Genomic DNA, 24024 nt, shown 5'->3' on the forward strand with positions numbered 1-24024 from the left:
AAATCTTTCATCTTTTTTGTAGACACATAAATAATAGAATTTATATTAATTCTAGAATAATAATATCGTCCTATTATGTGAGCTAATAAACTGGAATGATATTAATATTTAGTTAGCAAGCATTTATGGTATTTATAAGATGGTAACGCAATATTACATAGGTAAGTACACGATATTGTTTTTTAATGCATTCTTATTGTCCTATTAACTTGTTATCTGCCTTGAACTGGAAACTAGGATATTTCCATGACATGATCACGGTATACTTGTATTATCTACAATATACTCGTAAATAAACTATTATTATTCATAATATTAAACCTATATACGAAATTCAGCCAGGAACTAGTATTCTGTTCTTAAATCCTACATTGTATTATCTAAAAAAGTCAAACATAGGAGAAGTATTTGGTCAATGTCCTGAAATATAAATCAAGCAACAAAGTACAGAATAATTGGCAAAACAGCTATACGACGAAACCAACTTCCCGCAAGATAAATTAAAATTTTCGCTCAGTAGCATTGTCAAAAACTGTATTATTTAAGTTACGAACAGTTCTATTGTACAACGGCTCGTTAATTGTGCCTCCCCATCCCCGGGCGAGGGTGGTGGACACCCCCAAACCCACCCCACTCGCTGACCGACCTATTAAAATTCTAATTACCGACCGGCTTTGTGTGTTATTGCCGAAAAGACTTCATATTGATTCCATGAAACGTGGAAATGCGGTAACATTTTTAGCTATATAAAAAGATATCTACAGAGTTCGTTTTTTGCGGAATTTAAATGGACGATAATAATTGAATCCAGAATATCCTTTCTATTACTATTTGAAATCTCTTACGTAACGACTGACGCTTCTCGTTTTTTTCCCGACCATTTTTCCAGAAGTGTTTTTGAAGCACACAAAAACAGCTCTCCAGATTCAGCGATGTGCCAAATGGACAAAACGTATGCCTGAAGTAGTTGGCTTATCTTCAAAAACTTAGCAAATAAGAACTTCATTCATACTCCAAAACTTTACAAAGGATTCCGCAGATAAAAAAGTTTTAATGTACACAGGAAACGGCTATAGCTTTCCAAACTAGTTAGTGGAGTAGTACTATTAAGCTGAGATAACTACTTAGGTATTGTTGCGACAAAACCTACGAGGGTCGAAGCCAAACACCATCTCTACCAGAAGTTTGGAACAATAGCTAGTTCCAGAATTACTTTTCAAGACCGACACGAAAATGTTTGATATCACTCATTGTCTTATACACGCATTCCTAAACGTGATCTTAACCGAATATAATATTCACGTAATATATCAGAGCACAGTTAATTTCGCACACAACGGCGACAAAGCTATGTCGAACAATAGTTAATGTGATTTTGACACAAAGGCGGGGAGGGCCGGTCGAGGGACGTTTCCCCTCTCGGCCGTCTCTCCGGCACATCCCAAGATTTGAGATATGACCTTGTCATGTCCCCTCCGATAGTAACTCACTTATCAAGGCCTCTTTATTCTTCGTCGCTTTGATGTTATTGCGAGAACACGAGTGCCCCAAATTGAACTCGCAAATATGATATCACACAATTTTAACTGACTTTGATTGCGTTCTCGAGCAAAAATGCTTTTTTTTATTCGTAGAATTTTCGAGAAAATTGAGGCGCTGTCATTCATTTATGTTGAGTTTCCTTCTTGAGGGTGAATTATTTGATGAAGGTATGAAGTGTGCCATAGAATTAACCGTATTTTTCGATTATTATTTACACAGGCCGGTCTGTCGTAGATACATTTTTAAAATGTTTATTTTTGATAAAGACAAGTTTCATCTCCAGAATTCTGTCGTCTCAAATTTACCATTCTTCAATATAAATGAAGTTCCTATATCTAGATGAGAAACAAGTCCTTTACAAAAATGTATTATCAATAACTTGCTTGGTACGAACTGTATATTTACAATCTATTTGCCGTTTCGCGAGTCGTGGGCGCGAGTGGCAGATATTCAAACATGTCTAAAAATATACACTGATACATGAATCTATGTGGGAATAAATTTTTCTAACACTTTATTTTAGGGAAAATTAACTGCAGCTATTTAAATTGTTTAGTCATCAGGTCAGTTCGTGATTTAATCAGAGAAATGCTTATATCGCCAATAAAGCATCATTTAGCTCCGTCTTTCTACGGTTATTTACTTTACGAAGAATCTACAAAGATACCTAATATCTTTTTGAAGTGTGTGGTCTTGTTATTTGTATAACCGACACTATTAATCTATTCCAAAAACACAAGCATTCGTTGTGTTTGCATTCGCAAATTATCACTCAGAACGATTGGTACTTAAATTAAAATCCTATCTCGAAGTGACGCATTACGTCTGCACCAAAAAACTATTCGTGGGCGTTGAGCAGTCTACACGAACAATATGATAGGTGTTCCCAACGCGATATAAACATGGAGTATTATCCATTTGGATGCGATCATACCGTTGTTTATTGCAGGCGAACGCGCGCCCATAATGCTCGATTTATGGCTCAATTTAGTGCTCCCATACCTAACAGTTTTATGTTCAATGTAGTGTACCTTTTTTTGTCAATACCTATTATTATAACACTCGGAATGTACCTGGTTTCAACGAATATTTACAGAACCATTTCACAAAGTACTTACATACTTATAGCCACGCGGATGAAAAGCTTAGATTCTTGACTAACACGTAAAACCATTATGTAATGTGGAAATAAAAAACGCTACACGTGCGAAACTGAAGGTTACAGTACTTATATTGTAACGATACTGCGAATTCTATACATAGATAGCTGTTGCCATACGTTTATGTCTGGGTAAATATTTAACTGGCATGACACCGCAGCAAATTGAGACTAAATTTACCTTAGCATTGTTCAAAATTAAGACAAGAATTTCGCTATTCTCGCTGATACTTACTCGTCAGCTTAGAAATAAAAAGTTTAATTACAAGAAAGCTATAGCCATTAAAAATAAGAATTAAACGTCAAAGCCGACCGCACTTAAATTCCTACCCCGTTCGTTTGCCACTTTTCTCACAGTTGGATACAACTACTTTCAGCTTGGCTTTATACGTGTTTTATCGTACACTTTACGTAATTAAACACACGGCTTCTACCGCATGGCGATCATTAAAATGTATTTAATGGCGTCTTGTGTAAGCTGTTTTCGCAAAGCACATTCCCCGGGTATTTTTTTCGCAGTGCCCGGTTATTCGGACGGTTAATGAAAGCCGACGAGATGGGATGGCTAATTGGATTCCGTTTTGTATCGGAAGCCAGCGGCGCGGCTGCGTTTCCGTTCTGAGCGGTGTTATTCACCTTTCGGGTTCTTTGTCATGGTAATTTTTTAGAAACAAAATGACACGCTTTAGCGGCTATCGTATAGACGTGCTCAGCCATAGTTTTATATAACTTTTATTACTGTCAAGTTTTATTTTGATAGACAATCTTTATCTCTGGCTTTCTTTCAACTTTTAACAATCCGCCGTTTTTATTATACTTACGAAACAATTCTCGGATAGATAGATACGTTCGGACGAAACCTCAGGAAACTTTCCCGTGAATGCCGAGAGCATTCCTCGAAGTCTTCCCTAACTTTTATTAAAACAATAAAATAACTTTCCCCAGCTACTTGTCTATAATTTATTCTCAAGCGCGTCTCACCTTCATCTTTGCCGGTATCGCCATTACCGATGCTTTATCGGCAAAAAACAGGTATTTACTGCGAAAAACATGCCACTAGAGTCGTGCGACGTCGAATTTGATCTAAGGCTCGCTGCTGAGTCATACAAGTGGCGACTGGGGGGCAGGGGAGGTGTTTGGGAGGGGGGAGGAAACAGCTCAGCTCAGCCACCTATTGTAGTATTGTGGAGGCACGTTGTTTTTGCGGAGAGTGGTGTGTCAGCGACAGGACGTAAGCCGACGTGGCCGTGGCGAACTAGGCTTGAACGAGAACGCGACTCGTTTCAAAAGGTCTAGCTAGACAATTTATGCGTTGATGACATTCTGCAAGTGAACGACTCTTTTGTCTAACAAAACTATAATGTTTCAAAACGACCCCAATCCAAGATGGCAGTGTTACATAAAAGAAAAATAAAGACTTAATAGGTCTCATCCCAGGCTCCTTTACAAAGGCTGTCTTTTGGAACTCTTCTCGAAAATAAAATGTTGGACCACTTCTAACAACGGGCGTAGAAATGTTTTTCTAAACTCAGGATCGGTTCCACGGGATGCAGAAAAAACAAGAAAACGGACGTTATTTAATTAAACAACGTTGGGTATACATTTTATATGCAGTGAGGTGGGAAAAGTCGTTATGGAAGATGCAAGATGAGTCAGTTGGGAAGTTTGCTAGCGACGAACTGTAAATGGCAATTACTTAGTCCGCAAGTCGCCACGACGCGACTGGGAGCCGTTGCTGACTGTTTGGACAATTTTCATTTTTATCGTTCTCGCTAACATTTGTTTCTTTTATATTTTGCACTGTTTGTTAGTGCCGAATTACATTTTGTTTTATTTGTTTACACTTTCCGTTTTGTTCGCTAATTTGTGCTTATCGACGTTTTCCTTAGATTTATTTGGTTCCTTCAAGTCATATAAAACTCGTCAGTTTTGTTCGTTCTTCCGTGATATCAAATTAGCTTTAATTTATCCAAGTATCACCAAATAATTCGACTATTTACAATGCTTTTGAAGTCAGCCTGAAAATCCGTACTGTTTATTTATAATGTTTGAACAAGTCTGCAATAAATACATATTTCGCAAATTAACTAATGACCATTATTTGCAATTCCGAAACTGCCTATTCCCAACGGGGAAACATTTGTGATTCTAACATTAAATTAGTCAGCAACATAATTTGTGTATTTAATTAGTTAGCACAGAGTGCCGCAATTGTGTTGTTACTAGTCACAGTTTCACAGAATGCAGATAAAATTACAACACCAGTATATACTGGCAATTGATGTCACCGGGTTATCACTGTTCAAATGGTGTAACTCAGAGAAAAATAAACTCTGAAGCCGATCCTGATAACGCACGCCGTTATAAAACTTTATCTCTCGCATATTAAAACACACGTACATTGTATACAATTAATTACCCTGGCAATATTACGTAGTTATTAAAATCCATGCTTTAATTATATAATTTTCTTACGTAAAGCCATGTGAAGTTTTTTTTTTTCTGAATAACCATTAGGCATGAATATGTAAATCATTTTATTGCGTTGTGTATAAATGGAGCTTGATTAGAGTTAAATGTCACAGCTCCATCCGTTCTCACGCCTAAATTGTTGAATATTTATTATGATTGATATTTCAGTTAGCTTAATACAATAAAATTAAAACCTTCCACATCATTAGGGCAGGAACAGATGAAGGGAAAAACATGGTATGCTAAAACCATTTGAATACATCTCCAGTTGGGAGTTTCAATCACCGCTGTAAGCTAGCCGTCAGTCTATCACTCACTATCGAAATGACAGTCTCGCCACAACATCCGACGTTTTGTAATTGGCGCGTTTGAAATGGCAAGTCAAAAAGTTGCCTTTCTGCTCAGTCATGTGCACGATGACGGCTTCTTTGATTAAGTCATTATCTTAACCACTTTATCGAGACATTTAAATGTGTATCAGTCTCCAACTAAGTAATAATAAGGCACTAACTAAATGCGACATGCTCACGCCACGATTCCAACTTTGATAACCTAACTGTAATGTCAGATAGCTAGATCACTAATTTTATTTATTGACTACAATATCGGGGCATCGTAACTTCGTCATAATATAAGACAGACTGTATTATAGCCGGTTTATCTGGAAAGTTCTATGTAATTAATATTCTATTGTCGCTGTCACGTGTATTTATGGCCCAGATAAATAAATCGTGTCTTATTCTGCTTACGTGTTAGAGAGGGGCCAGTAGCTTCCCCATAGTCGGCTGACGTAAACTAAACGATGTCGATTCTCCACCGGAGATTGTTTTCCAAAGCGACCCCACCCGGATTGTTCTAGTGAAAATCTCATTTTTGGTCTTACGAATTAATTAAGGGTCTTCCTTTCTCCGTTTGGTGTTCGAATTAGTATTTTAATAGGCTCTAATGTATAGTAATTAACTTGTATAAAAAAATTGTATAGCAACAGGAAACTAGCGATGTTGTGACAAATAACACGTTCAATTTCCGGGTGACCTTAGCGCGGTTTTGTGGCCAAATGGCGATTTCTCACGTGCGATCCTAATCTATGCTGAGAACGCAGCTATGTATTAATTGACACATTTCTGAAATGAGATTGTTAACCTTGTTTCGTATTAAATGTATTTATAACATGATTGAAATACGTCAGCAAATATTTAATTAAAAATTAATTCGAATCATTTATCAACTTATTCTTTAACAGTTATAATATAAATTAAAGATACGATCAAGTGACACTAATTTAATTTCCCCTTCCAGTTCAGAAATATCCGTTGCTAATATTGGAAAATTAAAACTTCTGAAAGCCGATAAAACAGCGTTGCGGCGTCATCGGAAATCTTGCTAAGATGGCGTTTCTTTTATGTGGAAGATCGTGCCTCGGCGCGACAGTAAAAAGTAGCTGACTTAACCGATCCGGTTTACTAGACTCGGCAAAAAAGTCGCATGTGTATACATTAGCTGTATGTGAAACGTTTGTAATTAATGATTCCGTTTTAGAACGAAACGTTAATCGAGCTAAAGATGCGCGTGTCGGACATTTTAAATCGAATACGTGGCCATGTCGATTTGTTACAGATGTCTATTCACAAGTTCAGCAAAAACATGTTTGTGTCAAGAATAGATTTCAAATATTTCTTAGTCTTAATTAATTATGTCGTCCGGCGCAAAAACTATGATACATCTATTTATCTCTAGATCAGCGGTTCCCGAATTCTTTTGGCTTCGGAACCCTTTTCGTTTCACCATTTTTCGGCGGAACCTTAGCTTAAGTAAGAAGTAAACTAAAGACGTAAAAACACTTAGGTACGGCTCGTGGCGTGTGGTAGCGCACCAAATGGTTATATGGTTAGAGACATATTCATTATACTCAGGCGTAGCATGGCTATCTGCCACACGGGCCAGAAAACAATTTAACCGCCCTTGAATTTGTGTATTATGTGAATAGTTTTCAGTTTGAAGACTGACAAAGTAAACGCAAAAAGAAATAGATTGGGTTTGTACAGGTGCGAGGCGAGCGAGCGCGATTTTTTTTAACTAAAAGAAGAAGTTCCAAGCACCCACTAGCATTGAAAGACATTCAATGGTAGCCGGTATCGCGAGCGAAGCGAGCGCGATTTTTTTTTAGTTTAAGTACCTACACAAAATAAATAAAACCACTGTAAATTAATAAGGTCTCAAAAAGTACAATATCCACACAAAAAAGGAAATGCAAATGAATAAGCAGCTAGCGAAGAAAGCGCTATTGCTTTTTCTGAACCAGAGGAATAAAAAATAAACATCAAAGAAATCTCGACGGTAGAGCGCGAAAGGACCATGGGCAAAAATGTATGAAGCCTGGGCTCACCCACCAACAGAGATGAGACCAATTTGAATATACTTGTTAAACACTAAATATAAAGATTTAAACTCATTTTTGCGAAGAATCCATTGGGTTATTTTGCTATAAATATTTTTCTCCGACCATGAATAAACTAATATTCTGCAAAAAGTAGTGCTGTTATGGCATTGTAGGTTTTGTTATTGAACACCTTTATCTAGTTTTAATTCCAGGTTTAATGTATACATAAAAAATAAAACAACTGCTAACAGTTAAAATTATTTTTGTTAACATTTCAATCAATACCAATAATAATGTCGTCTAAATATCCTGCTGGTGGATTAAATTGTGTGTGCCTGCCTAACCCTAGATACCATATTATTGAAATGATATGAGCACAACTTCCTACTGTGCGTCTACCTGTTAGACACGAGCAGTAAGGGTCATGGCACAGTATAGCGGCACCGCAACAGCACGGCGTGGACAGTCCGTGGACGATTTCTTCTTTGTGCTAGAGATGGAGTCTCCTGATGTCTCCTATGGATGTTCCTGAGTTTATACGCCACCGACTTCTATGCCGATGCACCTAAGAATAGTTTTATTTTTGGCTTTTCAGTGACAAGCATAGTTGTCACTATTCGCATTTGTGGAAAGTTCTCATCAATACGAATAATATAAGCCCAAACACGAGGTAGTTTACATATTCAGTTGTCGAGTTCCCTCGACCTTCTCCGGTCTCCATCATCAGGTCAGCTCCAAACCTTCACTGTTGCATAGTGTTATCAAACGTACACCTCATTGTCAAGTTTTTAACCTATGCACGCCTACAATTTTCGAAAGTTGCCCTCGATTTCTCAGGGTTTTCATCATCAGATCCTGACCTGGTGATGAAGGTGGTCCCATAATCCTTTCATAATCAAATCCTGCGAATTAGATTTTATGTCATGAACAACCAAGCGCACTACGACTCCTAACAATTCTTTTTCTACAAAACCTGTTTAGGTGCGTATCTTTTTTTTGCCATGGAATTGAAGGTAGTGCCCATAGTAACAATTTTAGTACAAACAAAAACCTTCACAACGGCATATGCTATAACTCTGTTGGACAATGAGCCCAATTTGACTCATGGTCCTTTTTTTGGTGTTGGATACTTGAGCAATTAAATGAACATAAAACCATCATACGTAACATGGAGTCGCGAGCGAAGCGAGCGCGAAATTTTCGGATTCGCGGAGGTGCAAAAATTGGAAATAATGTCACACTTTGATTCATGGTAAAAATAGCCACTGGAAATACTCGTATGCCGTGTCATTTCACGTCCTGTCAAATGTATCAAAACGAATAATCCTGGCAATGAAATAAGCCCAAAAAATGCGGTGATTTTTGTCCGACTCGCTACCTACTTGCAGATTGCCGAAGACCTGGAGGTATTAAGTTAATCTACAATTTGTAAAAAACGGAATTAAATTATCTGCTGCCGTGGCCTTCCCCCGCCACTTGTCGCGAAAGTACGAGACTTACACTCCCGAGTGGTACCCACCTACATGGTGCCTAAATGGAATTTTAGAATGCAATATTTAAAACAATTTAATTGAGAATGTATAATAATTTAATATTGTCAAAAGTGAAACGATTTACCATATGGAAATCTTGAATTTTCCACGGAACCCCTGAGTGCCTGTCACGGAACCTCAGGGTTCCGCGGAACCCCATTTGGGAATCACTGCTCTAGATAACTCGATTTATTATTATTCAGGCTGAATCTCGTGGCATGACGCATCCAATTTATCTCCTAATTTGTCTGCCATATGAATATTTAACCATCTGAATTATTAATACTAAAAATTATAAAGCGGCATCGAATAGGATAAACTTCTATTTAGGTTAACGTGCGTGAGTTTCGAATAAACATTTTTAACATTTGTTATTGTACAGTTTTATCTCCAGAGTATATAAAGCCGTGTAAATTATATTAACTATGCTAATTAATCGTCAGTGCTAGACTTTTTCTCGCGACTGACATTGACGAGAGCCACGGACGGTAATTATAAAGCCACCTGGTCGGTTGAGAACCAGTCATGAAACTCGCGAATGAAGCGGTCGCATCCTCCGTTTGTTGAAGAATTTTACTCGTTTTATAGACGCCGAGAAAAAACGTTGGTATTCCGCGAATTGTGGCCGCAGTTTAGTTCGTTCTTCTATTTTACTAGGAATGGTCTTCAGCTGCTTTTACTCTTTGCCAAAGGAAATTAGCTATGGAAATATCAAGATTGCTTTTGTTGAGAAGTGTTCTTTGAAATTGTAGTTGATAAGGCGTCTCGAATGGAATAATATTATTTGCCTTGATCTCTCAATCTTCATCAATTTAATCAATTCATGGAAAAAGTGTCTAATGATAAATGTTTTTATTGTTTCATGGTTACCTTACAGTTTATTTTCTTAAACTACTTTCTTTTATATAACTGAAACTGTCTCTGAAATAAGCAGTTGAATGTTTAATTTATCTTTTAAACTTTTTAAAACAGTTGGCGACTTCTTAAAGGTCAGACAGCTTGACGGCTTGACACAGTAATTATGGAATAGTTAGCATTTATTAATAATGACTGTATTCAGCTGGTGATTTAACTGGATATTTGGTTTTTAATGAATGATTTTATTAATTAATAGTTTTAAAACTTTCCAATTTTCTAGATGACCAACTATTGCACTTTTTTAATGAAGTTAAATTGAATCAAAATGGCAAGAGCATCTTTGGAAAGTTTTCTAGTGAACTCAAATATTTTTTTATGTATCGTGTCGTGAACTGGAAACCCCCGTATTTAAACATTCTGTGATACTAACTGAACTTTTAACAAACACGTACAAATTATTAACGCTAAGCACAAAAGCTGAATTGTCGCTTGTTGCCTACCAACACAGTCGTCATACCTATTGTATTTACTCATATCTGTGTATAATACAAGAGCGATAACGAAATATACGATAAGGATTACGTACGTAGAAATGTTATTTCATTTTATTTTCACTGTTGCTGAATCGATTTGCTCGGAGTCTAGCTAATATAATGGTAAGGCGGCAGGAAAAAATGAATCATAACTTCTGAGCACACGTGTATGTTTTTTGTACACGCTTCGACCTACTATTCGGATTCTAATTGTATAAAATTCTGATTCTGAATAGCGAATGAAATGAGATCTTAAGTTTGAAAGAATTAATTGGGTTAAATACAGGAAAATCATGACATGAATTATGTAGAAGGCTGTTTCTCAGTGAATTCCCGTATAGTAAGGTTCCCAAGCCAATTATAAAATTAACTATATCCGTAGCGGACGAAGGAGTTTATCATCTTACCCAGTGAACATAAGTCGTAGCCATAGGCTTTAGCTAAAAATAGACTTCGCATCTCGTCCCCAGATATATTCTATCCAGTGGACACGTCCTCCGTCCACTGAAAACGTCATAAAGAAAGATGTCATGAATGCATTATCACGTATGCGCACGTGTTGCAACTGAATTAGCTCCACTAAGAGCCAACGCATGATATAGCAATTTCCGAGCTGCATCGCGGTTTGCCGAATTACGTTCGACTGCACTATCAAATGAATGCTGTGGAATAGCTCGCTGCCAGCTAGTGGAATACTAATAGTATCACTTATACTTTGTCTCTTGTGTAGCGGTTTTTGTAAACTATACCTACGAACAGAGTAGTCTACTTTCTTATCTATGTATAATGTGTCTTGGCGCCGTATTCATTACATTATATCTGTAGCACCGTTACTGTATATTTTACATAATGGAATAACAGCTTCGACAACTTTCAACTTTTAGTTGTTATTCTATTCGAATCTAACGTTTCAGAACTTTCCGAATTGTTTGTGTATGAAATTTTATTAAAATTCTTGTCATACGTACCATTTGTACAGTTGATCATAGAGCGTGAAATATTCATGTTTAACAACTGTTCGCGTTCATACCGCGGATACCGAAGCGTTTATAAAACTATTTTCATTCACACCCACTCGTATACACTAAACTAAATCACCGGTAAACATTTTGAAGCTAAACGTACGTATAAAATTATTTCATTCATATACAATCTTTTTTGTACGAACAAAGAGAACTGGAATCATTCAATATTAATCGTTAAAGCGAATTGAGACCGGGCGACACAGCTAGGTCGCAGTTAGGTTACGTAGACAAGGGCGGCGACCTTGGAAACACCCTTGTCCCCGCTGCCTCCCCGCCCCCTCCCGCCTACAACCCTCGTGCACCCTCCCGGGACGAGATGTGAGCTGACTTTTGAGAACCTACTCCTTTGACTGTTACCAAGTACCTATCATCTATACACGTATTGGTTCTAGAAGAATCGATGAGATTTCGGTTAGCTCCCCAACTATGTAACATTGTGCAAACGCTGTTGTTATGGCGTGTAATGTTTTGTCAATTTCTAATGGCTGGTTTTCTTTTGTTTCAGGTGAGAAAAATTTCTATCAACCGTTGTTTTCCCGGCATTTTGGATTTAGCGTAAGTTGTGAATGAGCGTTCAAAATAAGTGCCATAGGATTAGTTGGTTACGTTCTAGTAATAAAGAATAAGCAATAAAAGGATGTTATCTCTTTTGTGCCGATAGAGTAATGTTGTTTGCCTTGGAAAGTAGGTTTTGGATCTAAATTTGAGCTCTATCTATAGTAACTACAACATGGATGTTTAAGATATTACTGTTTTTTTCTACCCTCCTTACATATCAGTAACCCAGCATTATATAAGACTCATATAGCATGCATAAATTAGCACTGAACACTGCGTAAAAGCCTGCTAATACTGTGATTCACTTATTTCCATGAATTCCTTGTTTCGGATTACGTATTTTTCTTGAGAGCTTAGATTTCACTCCCCTCCTCATCCATGCAAATATGTACATTACATACTATATTATGTATCTAAATAAACTAGGATTTAGTATGAGAACTATATTTACTAGTTCTTCTGACTTCTCATTTCATGCGAAATTGTGGAGTTAAAACATTCGTGTCTTGATGTGTTACTATCTACGCAATAAACAACCAAGGGTGAACAGGGTATTATTATAAGACATTCAACGCTAAACATCACGAAGGGTCAGCTAAAGGGGTGATATTTAGGACACCTACGTTACGCCAGTTATGTTCTCACTCAGGGGCGTAGCTACCGCCGTATTTGCCGTATCAATTATACGGGGCCCCCGGGCCACGAGGGCCCCCAAAGTGTGTAAGGAAAAAGAATAAAAACTTTCTAATTTATTTTATTTTACAAATGACAAAATTCTATAAAGTAATTTTTTTCTTTTTTTCCCGCCTTAAGCGTGCGTTCAAAAGTTAGCAACACTACATCGTTATGGCGGGCTGCGGGACTTCCCCGTTTTACTTACTTCATCTTCAACTCAGCGGGGAATCCCCGGGAATCCTTTATCGATATCGCGATGTACGTGTACGTTGTTGTACTTTGCATTGGATGTTAAACCACGGAGTACAGTGCACTGTTTATTTACGCGCTTTATATAAATGTACATTACATTGTAATTCAGTACAAACAATATTGTTCTTCTGGTTTAGCAGTATTAGTAGCGACTTGTAAAAGAAATGAGTGAAAGGAAAAGAGATTATCCCAGCGGCGCTGAGAAAAGAAAAATAAAACAGAAAAGGGACGAGGTTATAAAAAAAGTGCCCAAAATTTCTTCATTTTTTCAGAGACAAGATACTGTGAGTGATTTAGATTGGAAAGGTAAGTACTACACTACTACCCAACCCATTTATTAGGAGCCCGTAGTGATAAACAAGGAAATATTTTAATTTCGGTCTGTCCATCTGTCCGTCACGTTATTTATTTATATATAACTCTTTTTAGTTTAGTATCAAAGCATTCGTATTTATTTTTTAACAATTACTCGTTTATTTTTAGATTCTTTTGAAGCATGTTCTTCGTCACATATCCATCCGGAAATAGAAGAAAGCCAAGCACATACTTTATCGGATGTCCATCCAGAAAGCGAGGAACCCCAAGTCAACGATTCTGATATATCTGCAGATAATGCAGATTGTAATATAATTTCATCAGATAGAGGAAATTTTGGTGACAATTTAACTGAATGCGAACGAAAAATAATTTTTTAATTGGGTCCATTTAAACCACAAGGACCATTTCCAAAAGTTTCAGAAAATAACCGACCTTTTTCGGCTTATTATATTCATATTTCAATCAGGCAGGCATAAAAATTATAAGACCATGGTTATGTTATTCTAACGTTTTAAACAAACCGTAGGTACTGTCACTTCTGTTGGTTATTAGCAGATCGTCAAAACAAATCGTACTCCTCTGCTTGGGTTAACGGTGTTTCGGTTAGAAGCAATTTCACACAAACTATTCTTGACCATGAAAAATCACAGCAGCATATTAGTGCCTCACTCTCTTATAATAATTGGTTGCAAGGAAATACCATCGATACTCTATTGAAAAGTGAAATCGATAGTAAAATTACATTCTGGAGAGATGTACTGCATCGTATAATTAATGTTATAATTACTTTAGTATCTTGTAATCTACCTTTGAGGGGGCATGATTCTGATTCTGGCAATTTTATGGCAATTTCACGTCTGCTATCTAACTATGATGCAACTTTAAAAGAACTTCTTCTAAAACCGAAAGGTGAAATAAATTATTTAAGCCCTACGATTCAAAACGAAATTATTAGTTTGCTTGGTACTAAGTTAGTACCGTTACGTTAGTACTACTAACGTTAGGAACAGTATTATCTCAGAAATTAAAAAAGCTCCATTTCTGACAATAATTCTGGATACAACACAAGACTTGTCAAAAATTGACCAACTATCTGTAGTTTTTCGATATATCTCGGTTACAGAAAATGATGATAATGTGCCTAAAGAAATAAAAATCTGTGAGTCCTTTTTAGGATTCATAGCAGTAACCGATTGCAGTGCTGCAGGTCTGAAAACTGTCATTTTAAATTTGACTAAAGAATATGGAATTGATTTGACTAAATGTAGAGGACAGGGATACGATGGAGCAAATGTTATGTCGGGTGTGTATGGAGGATTACAAACCCTAATAAAAGAGCATGCTCCAAATGCCGATTATGTTCATTGTGCTGCGCACGCTTTAAACTTGGTTTTGAACGATGCTGCGAGACATGTTCGTGAAGTATCGACATTTTTCGATAATTTAGAAATAATATATACTTTTTTTGCCAATAGTATAAAACGCTGGGCTATGCTACGTGACGATTCATCTGAGAAATATTTGATTACCCTTAAAAAGGTATGTCCTACCAGATGGTCTTCTAGGAACGACGCTTTATTAGCAGTAAAGAAAAATTTTTTACTAATCATGAAAACTTTGTACCAACTAAATTTAATTTCAAATAAACAAAATGAACGTGAAGAATGTAAAAGTATAATTAAAATTTTAGAAAGTTTTGATTTCTTAGTGCTCGTTATTTTTTCTTCACTATTTGAAATTATTAATCGTGTTTCTAAAGTTCTACAGCATGAAAATAATGACTTACTTAGAAATCTAGTATTTTATTAAGTAATTTTTTGAATAGACTGTGCCAATTAAGAAATCAGAATTCATTTAATAGTTTGCTAAATGAATCCAAAGATTTAGCAAAAGAGTGGGGGGTAACAACTGTTTTTAAAAACAGTAGGCGTAAGATAACGAAGCGTTTTTTTGATGAGTTATCACAAGATGAAAGAATTTCCGACCCGGAATCATATTTCAAAGTCAATGTATACTATTGCTGTTTAGATATATTAATTTCTCAAACTAAAGAAAGATTTCAGAGCCTTTGCAACCTGAGTAGTATATTCGAAATATTACAACCGGAGAAACTCCTATCTTCTTCAAGCGAAGAGATATTAAACGCTTCCATAAAACTGTCTGCTAAATACAGTAAAGACATCTCACTTAATCTTTGTGACCAATTAAAGGCTCTAAAAACATGCTTAAATTCTGAAATTAAAAAAAATTATTCCATTAAAGAACTCATTGAATTATTGCTAGTAAAATTCAATAGTCTTGCATCCAGTTTTCCCGAGGTAATCACAGCATGCTTTTTATTCTTGACCCTTCCAGTTACAACCGCAACGGCAGAAAGAAGTTTTTCAAAATTAAAACTAATAAAAAATTATTTAAGAACTTCGATGGGACAAGAACGGCTGTCAGACATGTCACTATTGTCCATAGAGGCAGAAACTTTAGAAAAACTAAAATCATCATCAGCCATGAAAGATTTAATAAATCAGTTTGCCGAAAAAAAGGCAAGGAGAGTGAATATTTAAAATTCGATTTTTATTTGTAAAATGGGTAAATTATGTGATAAATAAATATTTCTTCTCACAATATTTTTTTTCTTTTGTGAAAAATCTTTACCTCCATATAAGGGCCTCCAAAAAAAATTTTATACGGGGCCCCGACAAGGCACGCTACGCCACTGTTCTCACTTATATGACAAAGGGCGACCTTATTGGCTTGAACCTTAAATCTAAATGACTTGGTGCTATTGAAAATTTCCACATGGAAAAACACATAAGTATAACACTGACCTGCTCCTAGGAGTTGTCTAACAATATTACATGTTCAATTGTACACGTCGTTCTTATCTCAACGATTACAAGACATCAAAAAGATAAAATAAAATTGTTAGATATTAAAAAGACATGCAAAGCCGAAGCGGGTCGTTTACTAAGTCAAATGACAGACCTCGCCTCGATGTAATTGAGTGAGTCATTTCGGCCTTTTAAAGTAATGAAACGGTTTTTTTTTATTTATTTAAATGCTTTAGGTAGTTGAGTCTGTTTGCACGCCCCGACGCTTAATCGTTTCAATGATACGGGCTATCCTGAAGTGACTTGGCACTTTAATGATTTTATTGAACGACAGTGGTTTTAAGATTATATCTGGTCGCAACTGCAGTTACTAAGCTTCTAGAATCAATGGAAGTTACGTTTTTCAGAATTCACATGGAACACATTTAAGAAGGTCCATTTTTTGGTCCGTAAGATGTTTTTTTAAAAGGTTTTAATTGAGAGTTATAACAATACTACTTCGCCTACCAAATAAGATAATCTGATAGTCTACGTTTATAATGGTTCATCAGATCCAAGCTCACGAATATTTCAATGTAAATATATTACATTAATATCTTCGAGATCTAATATAACAGGGTTAAAGTTCATCTTGCATTGAAATCTATCTTGCTTTATTTGTTCTACACGTACGGAGTTCCAGTAAATTGATCTTACTTTTATTTGCACACATTTTGCTCTATTGTGATTTTAATACATCAGATAACACCAATTCATTGCAGACACGTTTTTCATACAGTATAAACGTTTTTGCTGTCTAGATCTCAAGAATATTTCTCACAATGATGCACCCACGTACATTGTCTCATTAAAATATCCAATTCACACAGTAACATGGGTTTATAATTGAATACAATGCCTAATTACAATTTTGGGTTAATTTTCACACAATCCCATTCAATCCGCTGCAATTTGTATGATTGCGCTCGGTGTTGGTCCTAGTTCGCTGCAGTAATTGTGTAATATCCCGCTAAGCCACGATACGTACGGCCGTGCACTCGTACACTGACGTGCAAACTTATAGATTTGATTGCACTTAGTTTAATAACTTGCATATATCACGAACTGTTTAACACCACATGGTAACCGTGTCATACTTTACTAAGCTCTATTTCTTCTTCGCGTCTTTATACGGGATGTTACTTAATCCTTGACTGACAAGGTTTCATTAATATGGCTGCGATTTAATAGAAATTTTCCTGTCGACATAAATTACTTTTAGTTCAACCTTCACGCAACTAATCTCTAACCACAAATCGTCCATGTGAAAAGATAGATTTTTATTATAACTTCGGATGTCTTTAACTGCTGGCAATTAATTTTCTAAGACACGAGTTTAGATGTTGTATGTTCTAGGATTAATACAAGTTTCATGGCTAGTCCCGCACAGCTGGTAGTTGCATCTCTGTTCCGTTCGCTCCAACTTACTTTGAACTATATTTTAGTGCACACTCGCGCGAATTGCTCCCGGAAAGTTGACGCACCAAGTTGAGCCCCCACCCCCAGCCACTCTAGTTTAGAACAGTTCTCATAACACTACGTATATCAAACAGTATGCATGTGTGCACATAAAACACAAGTTCGCGTTAACTCGCGCTCCGAAGTCGCTGTGTATTATGTAATCTTCCGCGCTTTCCCAACTCTCTAAGTTGGACCATCGAGTCGCTCACATTGTCGCGTGCGGTAATAACAGAAACTCCGTTAATGTCACTTGGAGTTGTCGCTAATGCCGCTCTAATTTGCGTTACGCGTTCGCCTTATGTGTGTTTCCATATTATGTCCTGAGCTTCTTGTTTGCAATTCCCCCACATTAATACAACGAGTCGTTCACCTTCTACGCAAGAGGTGCCACGTGTTGGGTTCCTCCATATTTTTTTTATTTCAGGAGATGACGATTGTGTGAATCTAGAGCCGTTTTAGTTAAACATTGATTATGTGGTTGTTTGTACGGGACGCTCAGTTCGTATTATTATTAGTAACAGTAGGTATTATTATTTCTAAGAGGAAAACATCTCGAAATAGCGCAATTGCGCGACGTCGACTCGCCCGCCGACGTTCGCCATTATTCACTTTTTGCAGCGAGTGCTAGCATTCGACAGACGGCTCGTTCTGTTGACGTTGACGTTTTTGTGCCTCTCGGTTTGATACAGCCAGACGCTTTGTCATTTTTCAGTGGCCACTACGACTTCCGTGCAAGTTACAGCCCACTGCCCAAACTATAAAAAAATCGAACCAATCAAATTTTGAACGCTCCAATTTGCGAGGGGACCACGTAAACTCAAATGACATTTTTCACTTTTAAAATTCAAATAGCTAATTTCCGAGGTTAGCCGGCTCTAAACTCCATATTTTGTTGGTAAAGGCGCCGCCTTGTTCTGAGCAAGGTGGGATCCGCGCGTCGCGACTCGAATCACGTTGTTTCCTCACGTTACAGTTTAATGGTTTGCCTATTCATATTGCGTACGAGATGACAGCCGTTCTCGGCGTCCTCAGACGAGGGCCAATTTAGACAAGTCGTTCAATTTTCGCTTCTATAACGAGAACTAGTGAGAAGTTTCCGGTCGTTTGAGTTTGTAAATCGTTTGTTGCTGTGTTTTCTTGCGTAAGCAGAGTCATGAGTCATTTGCGTTTGGTCAATTATGTTGAAGTGGTGTGATTATCTTGTAGTTTTAATTGTTTATGTTTTTACTACAATACGTGGGTTGGCAAAACAAGTGACGATAGCAGTAATTGGAGCTGGGGCGTTCCCCAATTAGGGCGATTAGAAATGGCGCGGTCGAAGCTAAATTAGATTATGTGGCGCCCGTGAAACGCAATGGTCCCTCGACATGCGACCTCATGTCACCTCTGTGACGGTATAGCAGACGCCAAGTGAGGCGTCCCGCTTTATCACTACGCATTATTGTTGCGCAATTCGCGCCATTAAGAAATACACGTGTTATCTCAGTGTTCGAGAATATTCATGCGTCCGCGTGGCATTGCGCCCGCGCCCGATAGTACTAGCTACTAACGATTCCGGCGAACGGACGAAGCGAGTTCGACACGTTTCGTATATTGGCGGTCGCGACTCACAGCGGCGTGCACCGATCGTAAATTGCGTTTTCGCCGGCGTGAAAGGCGACCGCCGTTGCCAGCCGGCCGGTGCATTCACCGCTCACCGTATCGAATTTATCGCGAGATCGATACGCGCGCATACCCGCCAACGCGCTCTGTATACACTTACCTGCGCCTAGCCGCCGAGCGACGTCACCACACGTGGCGCGGCGGGGACGCGCGCTTGTGTGAGTGCGCCACACGATTATATGGAATTCAACGATTACGCCACCTACCTACGTACAAGCATCGAGCGCGAGTACGTTCGCTCAGCGGTAATAATAATAATTAGCCGCCTCATTATTGTTATTGGAGGCGACGGCGCTCGCTGTCACCGACAGATAACCGCTGCGCGCGACCAGACACCGCCGCGTTCGATTCTCGCGGCGTGCTCGCCACCATTGTTGCCATTATCGCCGGACAAGGAGAAATACTCCCTTTGTGTTGTTAGTTGTACTGTGTACCTACTCTGCCTGGCTACCGGATTGTAGTCACTGGATTGTTTGACTCGACACCACCGGACCGTTCTATCAGGTAGATACGTTTGCTGAGTAAACTTCACTTGTATCGTAAACAATGGACACGATTTCTGTTAACTGTGTACACAAAGCCCGCTGCGCCGAGTGCCTGTCTCCAGAGGGTTTGTAGGGCGAAGCGTTCAGTGACCTTGTGACGCCACGCGCGACATGTTTGTGTATTACATTTGGCCGCTCAGTAGGAGGTTATTGAAAGTAAACTGATCGCTAATAGCCTGCCTAACTAGCCAATCTTGTTCAGATAACATGTTGATGTCATACCACAGCGTGGCCGGAATCTGGCAACTTCTATTGAACTTTAATTTACCGAAAACGTTTGTTCTGCAACTTTAATAGGTTGTGCTCATGACATGTTCATTACGAAAAGTTGGTGATTTAGGTCTTGGTAGGCTGTTACACTAATATACGGGATAACATTCAGTCAACTTGATACGGTCTAGAAATATTTTGGTGTATCATCATTTTAACCAAGACCCCTCATCTTGCATTGTTTCCTAGTTGCTTGCTTACATATTTTTTTTTTGCTTTAACTCTTGTTGTTTTTATGTTTTTACCCCCCTGTTTGTGTGGCCCGCTGTGCCTTTACTTTAGTTTGACATAAATGCTAATGCTCTTTACTTCTACGTCAACATACCACTTATACCCAATTATTTACCTACAAATTATAGCCTTGCTCACGTTACTCAGATAACTTTGACACAACAAAGCCGTTTATCAGTATCGAATAAAATATTTTGGTGGCGTTATCTGACCGCCCGCCATTTTCTATTCATATCTACATAACAGCACTTACATTCCAGATTGTTTTATTGGCTTATGCCAATATGTCAGAGAATTTTATAATCTTTGAAATATTATGCATTACATACGTACGTCAGATAATTATCATCAGGTAGATAGAAAATGTTACTGCTGTTGCTATGCCTAAGTTTATCGAGCGCGGCATAATTATGCCTTCGAAGTAGGAATTATTTTTTTATTGTAAGGTAGGTTATAGCATTCCTTTTACATATTGTGATAAATCTATTTAGATATGTAATAAGATTGATTGTTTTCATTTCTACACTATTTCTAGAAGGAATTCGCTACACTATCTCATTTATAAAACAGTCGTACAAATACATGGCCACATTTTGGTTTACTTTATCAAATGACAAGTTTAAAATGTGCTCCGAACGGATATCGAATGCCATGCACGTGCGAAGCTCCGTGATCGATGCGGTGCATCTAGAAACGCGACTAACGTAAATCTGGGAACGAAATAGGGCTGTCACTGATGCCACGTGATTTTTGTAGTACGTGTATTAAATGTGAGAGTATTGACAGTAGTAAACATTTAACCAAAACACGTTTTTGTACCCGATAAAATTTTTGAACAATATCATACAGACAGAAGCCATGTAATACACTGCTGAAGTAGAATGGGGACTAATGATGGAAAGCACCGTGTAACAGAATCTGGACCATTTTAAAGTGTAACAACGCCTTCCCAAGCTCCTAATAAAAAAGGTATAAGTAATTCAATTTATTCAAATACTCCCTCGGCGCCTTGCCTTCTTAAGTGCAAGTGTACATTAATATAAATACCGTCACGCCCAACGCCCGTCTCACGTCCACGATTGATGCGGCTGATCGCTCCGGGAAATCCTGACGGATGTAACCCTGGCCACTGCGCGGAATAAAAACGTCCGTCTGAACGGAATTTATGAAACCTCCCTTTGTGATAGTGCTGTGAACCTACACGTATGGAGTTTGCCAAGTGTACTGGTATTTGTGTTGTTGCCAGTTCTAATGTAAATGGTATTGCACTCTTTTTGGATTAGTCGAATTTGTTTGCTTTGATAACCTAAGTTAATGTATTTTGTTATGCAATTTATGGTTAAAAAAAAACCCAGAGTCGACAGAAACTTCATATGTATGGTTGGATTCAGGATAATGTGTAGATTACAAAAAGTATTTCATATCATCTAAAAACCATGGGGTTCTCTTTTTACAAGGTTTTTTCGATTAAGATTTTAGTACATAAAAAAGCTTAACTTTCCTGTTTGCTGTTCATTAGAAGTTGTGCATAAGTAAAGTTTTTATTACACTCAGGTGTATGTCTGTTAGCACTGTACACGAGTGAAGGTTTAGAGCTGATCTGGTGATGGAGAAGAGAGAAGGTCAAGGGAACTCGGCAATGGTACATATTAACTACCTCGTGTTTGGGCTTATATTATTCGCATTGACGAGAACTTTTCACTAATGCGCATTGTGACTAAAAAGCTAAAAATAATAAATAAAAAAAAGTTTAAGTTTTTTTTTTAACTTAAGGTTTTTTTTTTAATTAACCTTTGTTCAAGCTCGCAACAGAGAAACCTCTTCAAGTAGGTAAGGTCGGTACTTAATCGTATCTGGAGTGGTTCATGTCAATAGTGCAATAGGTGGTGGTCAAACTCAAGACCTTTTAATTACCAGGCAAACTCTGTAACTAGGGTTATATTACTATTCGCATGTTAAAATGTTAGTATACCTTGTTTTTTATGGTCCTTTATGTAAATCATCTTAAAAATCAACATAAATTCAACATAACCAATTTTTGTGAAAATATGATATAGCTCCTATACCCTATGGATTTAATGCTGGACTTTTTGGCACCATCAAAGGTCTATCATAATGAACCCATTGGTACCCATTTCGTTGCTGTCGATTCTGGGTTTTTTTACTATGAAAATTTGGCCATCTCCTTTGGAACGTTATGTGGTTTAGTTTACGTAGAGTGCGGCAAAGGATTAAAGTTTGACAAACATAATTTTAAAGGTTAAAGGATTATTTAAGTCCGTGACCATGCCGCCTAATTAGCATAATGAATGAAACCCAATTATATTAATTTTAAAAATAATACTTAATTAGCTATCACACGAGCTAAAAGTCAAACGTACTAAAACTGATGCAATCTGTACGAAATCCCGTTACAATGTCACATTACATTTAATTCAAAACAGGTAGTCTTTGCTGACCTCGTTAACGGAAACGTAATCGTAACACGAATAACTTTCACAGCTAAACACATAGTAACTATAGTTCGGCCATTCAGAGAATGCGTTCCTGACACGTCGCGATTGAACTGACGACGTAATAACATTCATTGATTATTGATATAATAATGTTGTTTTAATGCTCCTCAATTGTTAAAACGGTAAACAACCAGCAAAAATATTTTTATCGTAACTGCAACGCCATTGCAAAGTTACGTCGTCAGTTCAATCGCGACGTGTCAGGAACGCATTCTCTGAATGGCCGAACTATACATACACAAACTAAAACTGCAACGTTTAAATTCAAAGAAAGTAAAATAAAACAGACTGGTATTTAAATTCAAAGAAAGTAAAATAAAACAGACTGGTATGCGGAAAAGCAGAGGTAGAAAATAACGCTTACACTGTGTGAAAATGACTATTTCGAAACGTGATTCTTATTACAATTAATATGCGGACGTGTTCATAATACATATTATAATCGAGCATAAATATTTCAACGTTGATGTCATTCTGTATCGTATGCAGTTTTATTTGCGAAAGTGTCGGCGCTTTTTTTGATAAATATTATATCATGGAATGGCAACTAGATAAATATAATTCTGCAACGTACGGTTCGTGGAACTCGTGTTGACGTTTTATTTTGATGTTTCGCTGCACACTTTAATGGTGCACTATAAATATGGCTGATAGATTGCAACGAGGTTAAATATGAGTATGATATGCACTACGCTGTATTTTTGCGATGTTTCTAGCGGAAAAATTAGACTGTACTATTGCTATTTCCTAATAACTGGTTCTAACTGGAACAGATTGGTCTACAGGTCCGGATCTTTGACCTCAACTTACCAAAACAGATAAGTCACTTTAAAACATTTCACAACCTCCTATCACTATACATTATACGTACTATCACTATACGTACGTACATTCGCACTTTGTAATTACATACGGCCAAAATTCTGTAATATATTATTCGCATAATGTCAACATGCGGCTGATTGGCTAATCAGTGCGGCCCGCAATCGGCTTAACGAGTGAACATGTTAGCGTGCTTGACAGTCGCCTGATACCGCTTTTATTGTAATGTATGTAAGCTTAACGTTAATACACGAATTATTTAACACATGAATTAAAATCAATTGCTGTATGTATAGTTCGGCCATTCAGAGAATGCGTTCCTGACACGTCGCGATTGAACTGACGA

At 37.5% G+C, this 24024-nt stretch overlaps 1 protein-coding gene across 5 annotated transcripts in view; it reads left to right on the forward strand.

Annotated features, from left to right (window-relative positions):
- LOC124642078 (C-terminal-binding protein) overlaps positions 1 to 24024 on the forward strand; it is an 87581-nt gene that overhangs the window by 5545 nt on the left and 58012 nt on the right. Inside the window, exon 1 of one of the 5 annotated variants that reach the window (XM_047180377.1) lies at positions 19576 to 19798. The exons of the other annotated variants lie outside the window; for them this stretch is intronic. The gene's annotated coding sequence lies outside the window, so the exon portion shown is untranslated. Of the gene's footprint in view, positions 1 to 19575; positions 19799 to 24024 lie in introns of those variants that run through there. 5 annotated transcript variants of the gene reach the window in all.

Source organism: Helicoverpa zea, chromosome 23 (genome assembly GCF_022581195.2).
Source record: "Helicoverpa zea isolate HzStark_Cry1AcR chromosome 23, ilHelZeax1.1, whole genome shotgun sequence".
In the NCBI taxonomy this organism is placed as follows: Eukaryota; Metazoa; Arthropoda; class Insecta; order Lepidoptera; family Noctuidae; genus Helicoverpa; species Helicoverpa zea.